We start from the raw sequence: 5,931 nt of genomic DNA, 5'->3' as shown, positions 1-5,931 counted from the left end.
CCCTTTCTCTTTGTGTTCGAGCTTTGGGTTGTGTTGGGCAAGTTGGGAATAAGTTGGTTGTGTTTTAAAACGTATAATCTTTGCCCAGTTTTTGGTCTCTCCGCTCGAGCGGGACTCTGTTGCTACTTGTCCGCTCAAGCGGGGGTGTTGGTGCTCGAGCGGGGAAATCATCCATCCAGTATTTCGTCTGCAGTGGTCGATGCTTGAGCGTGGGATTGGCCGCTCGAGCGGGAGTTTTGTCTGACGCTCGAGCGGGGAGTTTAACGCTCGAGCGAGAACCATGTCTGTAAAAGTTCTGGGAGCGTGCATCCGCCGCTCGAACGGGGGATTGGACGCTCGAGCAGGGATCTGTGAGTGACGCTCGAGCGAGGGATTGGCCGCTCGAGCGGGGCGACTTTTATATAAAGCCGAGATTCGACCTTTTTGTTCACTTTTCAACATCATTTCTCTCTCTTACTTTTCAAAAAAGCTATTTTGAGAGTTCCTCTCACTAAAACCCTAACTTCTCTCTTGAAAATGATCTAGTAGGAGTTGTTTTCTCACCTTGGGCCTTTACAAAAGTTGTGTTGATCGTCGAGGGCTATCTTTTAAGCTGAAAATTTTGGGATTTGGAGCATTTTCGTTTCTTCATCTCCTTCGTTGAGTCCCATCTTTCGAGGTAGGGATAACCTACTCCATCTTATGAACTTTGTCTTTGAATTTTAGCATTTTGATATGTTGGGGGTTATTGGATAATTTTGAGTAAGTTTGGGCCTTTGTGAAATTTTACAAAAGTTGGGGTTTTAGATATATAAACCTATATGCATGTTAGGCATAGAGAAATGAGATTAATGTTGGGACATTGATGGAAATGGAACCTTAGGGTTGTTTTGTGAATTATGGTAATTTGCCCTAATTGGTTTAATTAATTAATGCATTTAATTAATTGAAGAAAACGAGGAATTAAATTGAGAATGTTGAAATTGGGAATGTATGAGACTAAAGAGTGTAGTCAAATCTTTTATTGCTCATCTAGTTGAAATGTTGGTATATTATCCACTTGTGCATTTATTTCCTGCTTAGAAATAATTGCTTTGGGCTACCGGTGGAGGGTAGTGTTGATTGTTGTAGACAATGCATGATGATTAGGCAAACTAAAACTAATCAATTGGATGTGTCATAGAGTATGACGGTTGATAGAATACATTAACTTTATGTATCTGTGGATTGTGCATGTGACCAATGTGTTTATATGCATTATGTGTAGACGGTTAATAGAATACATTAATTTTATGTATTGATTGATTGCATATGTGATTCTGTGTTTATATGCATTACTTGTGTATGGGAGGAGATGGGGGATGTACTCAACGGTTTAGGAGAAGATAGGAGATGTACCTCTAAACCGGTTAATGGTTTAGGGGAAGATGGGGGATGTACCTCTAAACCGGTTAATGGCTAAGGGGAGATGGGGGATGAACCCGGGGATGCAGCTCATATGCTCTCCCATCGTAGTGATGATACAGCTCATATACTTATCTATTGAAGTGTTGATACAGCTCATATGCTTATCTATTGAAGTGTTGATACAGCTCATATGTTTATCTATTGGAATGTTGATACAGCTCATATGCTTATCTGTTGTAGTATTGATATAGCTCATATGCTTCTCTGTTGTAGTATTCATATAGCTCATATGCTTATCTGTTGTAGTATTGATATAGCTCATATGCTTATCTGTTGCAGTATTGATATAGCTCATATGCTTATCTGTTGAAGTATTGATATAGCTCATATGCTTATCTGTTGTAGTGGTAATATAGCTCATATGCTTATCTATTGAAAAGTTTGTTTGATTTGATATAGCACTAAAATGTATATCATCATTGTTTGCAAAGTATGGAAGTAGTTTATGTGTTATTGATACAACACCAAAATGTGTATCCACCTTGGATTTCGAAAGTGTTCTAGTGATGAACTGTAATCTCATCAAATGGTTTGGCCAGAGTACTGAGCCTTGTTTTCAAACTCAAAGTTGAATAAAAAAAATGAAAAGTGAATTGTAACATAGACTTGGCTGTCATGGAAACGTAATAAGATGTAAATGGAAGTGTTAGTGTTGACCATCTATCAGTTACTAATTTCTTAGTCATTGTTCATAGTTGGTTTAATATATTTCTACTGGGCTGTGGCTCACCCTATATGGGAACATCATATTCAAGTGCAGGTAGCATGCCACCTCTGAGGACATAGCTTGGGAGGCTAGAGGCAGACATACTTTTGTTGCCATATTCTTTCTTGATTGTATTTCATATAGATTTGAGCCTAGGACTTAATATGTATTTAAGCTAGCACTCTCTTTTGTAACCAAGTGTTAACTTGGAAAGCTGTAAGCCCGTAAGGCATTTGCTTCTGTTGTAACCATGTAATACTTTTGTAATGAAATACTCTGATGAATAGATGAATGTGGACTTTTATGTATCAATGCATGTCTCTATATGGATGGGTTTAATGTTGTTATTTTGAGGGCGTTACATATAATAAATAAATAAATAATGTGAAATTTCAAAAGTGAACTTTTCGTACTATCAAATCCAAAAACGTGTGAAGTTTTATATATATTTCTCATTTTATATAATTTTATATTCAATTGAGATCTTATTTGATAGATCTCATTGAGTACTTTTTAAAAATGTAAATTTTAAGAAATTACACCAGTAATTTCTATATTTTATCTCTTATGTTATTTTGATCTTTACATTTTCAACTGGCTCAATTTTGACCTTTAATTTTAGATTTTGTATCAATTTGGTACAATTGATAATACCGTTAATTTTTTTGATGAAAAATTGTCACTAAATTGATTGAGGTTAACTCAATGAGGTGAACAAACTTATGATTTTGCCCTTAAAATCATGAGTAAGCTACTAAAATGTCATAACAGTTGCACTTAATTCCCATTAAGTCATATTGAAAGTTAGTCCTAATAAAATTGTCGTTAAAAAAAAAATTATCACACTTTTTTGCATGTCACTAAAAATTGACAATTAGTGACTTTTTTTGTCACGATTATTAAAATTGTTGCCAAAACTTACAATTAATGACTTTTTATGTGATGAATTTTTTAAATTATTGTTGAAAGTTATAAATTAGTGACTTTTTTGTGATGATTATTTTAAACCATCACTAAAACTTATAATTAGTGACTTTTTTGTGATAAAATTTTCAAATTGTCATTAAAAATTAATAATTTGTGATATTTTTTAATTGTGTTTGATGAAAAATACTGTTAATTATCACTTGACCTATTAAACAATAAATTCACCTATTAAACCTAAAGTCCCCTTATATATATATGATATATGTTATATGGGGGTGTAATTTTTTCCATGCAAGGAAATCACAACAAAAGTTAAACTTCTACATTTTGATAAATGAATCTAAAAATATAATTTTTAACATTTCTCATTTTTCTGCTTCATCACAGGTCAAACAAATAAATTTTGTACTAAAAAATGTCTCAAATCTCTAAGAGTTCTAATAAATCTAAAAATAAGAGTTCTAATAGCTCTAATGCAGATGTAAGTTCCACATAATGGGATGTTTTGACCTTCTATTTTTTTTTTAAATCAGCTCATTAAACTGATTTAGTGCTCTAAATTTAGAACTACCAATCACTTCTCTTTTGTACTTGATCATGCAGGCTTTTTCATCTTAAGGATATTTTGGAAAAATAATTAAAAATTATTTTTTAATTTTTTAAGCTTTTTTGTAAAAATAAAAATTAAAAATTAAAAAATAACTTTTAACCTACTAGTCAAAATATGCGCTTAAAAGTCAGTTTCGAGATATCAATTTCGAGAAGGAAAAATGATAAAATGCACCCCATATCTGACCATGTCTAGTCTTATCTTTCGGATAGAAGCATCTAAGACTTTAATACTTTCAAAACTTTACTCATGACCGTACATTGATGGGCGCAAATTGCAAACATCACAAGAAGCCAATTAAATCAAATGAAAAGTCGTTCCACACGTTTGGGAGCCATCTCATGGTGGTTCCTTAATTCATTATTTTAACAAACTTTCAAACTAAAGTATTCCATTTTACTATTGTTTTCAATTTTTGATGCTATATATGTACATTACACTACAAAAATTTTAATTTTTTACGACGGTACGGTGCCGTCGCTAATACTCTTAATGTCGTCTCAAAAAAATTTTAGCGACAGAAAATAACTTTTAGCGATAGCAAATGGGGGGTCACAACAGAGGGCGTTGCAAAAACCTTTTAACGACGACATCATGCCGTCGCCTTTTTTTAGCGACAGCAATTGTTACCTTTTGTAACGGCAATTTACTGTCGCATATAATGTATAAAAAAGTTAGACCTTTTGCGACAACACTGTTTTATCGTCGCTAAAAGTTTTATTTGAGACGGTAAAAACTGCTATCGCGATTTTTTTTTTTTTTGCAATGGCATGCCCACTGTCGCCAATGGTTTTAATATTTTTTGCGACGGTATGGTGCCGTTACAAAAAAAAAAAAAAAAAAAAAAAAGATGAAGAAGAAGAAGAAACCTACAATAGAATTATTAAAAATATTAAAATTACTTGTATTAAATGAAAAAAAATTGAAAAAGAATCCAATAATTGCATAATAATATAAAAATTCCTATATAGAAAAAATATTTTCTCCATAATAAAAATATTCTTGCATTCATAACAACACATCAACAAAATTACCACCACTACATAATGTTCTATAATACATATATAATGTTTAAATACATAATGTTGTTCATAATTCAAAATAATATAAACCAAAATTACCAGTTTTGCTTATCATTCTCTGTGGGTAACAAAAACAAAAATTAGTCGCATTCTTCATAGACATGCATTCCACAAGAAGTAAACTCCTACTCGAGAAATATCTAAAAACAAAAAATAAATATAATTAATGACAATGTAATTATGTTTTAATAGGTTAATTACAAAAAAACATAAAAATTTAACTACTATACAATTACAAAGATAATTAAGTAAATAATTTTGCTTAGACCGAAATCCGGCTCTAACTCCCAAACCGGTAACCCGATTCGAGTCTCGTCTTCTCCCACAAGTTTTTTGTGCCTAGGCGGTCGTGTGTGCCAAGTTTCGTGCTACTTCGACGCCGTTTGGTGATTTTGGGGCGTTAACAACTCGAATTCTAGGTTTTTTAAGAAACTAGTTTGTCTAGAGTGAAATCCGACCATAACTCCCAAACCGGGAATCCGATTCGAGTCTCGTCTTTTCCCACAAGTCTCTCGTGCCTAGGCGGTCGTGTGTGCCAAGTTTCATGCTACTTCGATGCCGTTTGGTGATTTTAGGAGCTTAACACCTCGAATTCTAAGTTTCTTAAGAAACTATAGTATGCCTAGAGTGAAATCCAGCTCTAACTCCCAAACTATGAACCCGATTTGAATCCCGTCTTTTCCCACAAGTCTCTCATGCCTAGGCGGTCTTGTGTGCCAAGTTTCGTGCTACTCCGACGCCGTTTGGTGATTTTAGGGCATTAACACCTCAAATTCCAAGTTTCTTAAGAAACTATAGTTTGTTTCTTAAGAGTGAAATCCGGCTCTAACTCCCAAACCGAAAACCTGATTTGAGTCCTGTCTTCTTCCACAAGTCTCTCGTGCCTAGGCGGTCATGTGTGCCAAGTTTCGTGCTACTCCGACGCCGTTTGGTAATTTTGGGGCATTAACACCTCAAAGTCTAAGTTTCTCAAGAAACTAGTTTGTTTCTTAAGAGTGAAATCTGACTCTAACTCCCAAACCGAAAATCCGATTCGAGTCCCGTCTTCTCCTACAAGTCTCTCGTGCCTAGACGGTCGTGTATGCCAAATTTCATGCTACTCTGACGCCGTTTGATGATTTTGGGAGCATTAACACCTCAAATTCTAAGTTTCTTAAAAA

The sequence above is a fragment of the Camellia sinensis genome, chromosome 8 (genome assembly GCF_055761805.1).
Source record: "Camellia sinensis isolate YWXY chromosome 8, ASM5576180v1, whole genome shotgun sequence".
Taxonomy (NCBI): domain Eukaryota; kingdom Viridiplantae; phylum Streptophyta; class Magnoliopsida; order Ericales; family Theaceae; genus Camellia; species Camellia sinensis.
This window is presented reverse-complemented; position numbering follows the sequence as displayed.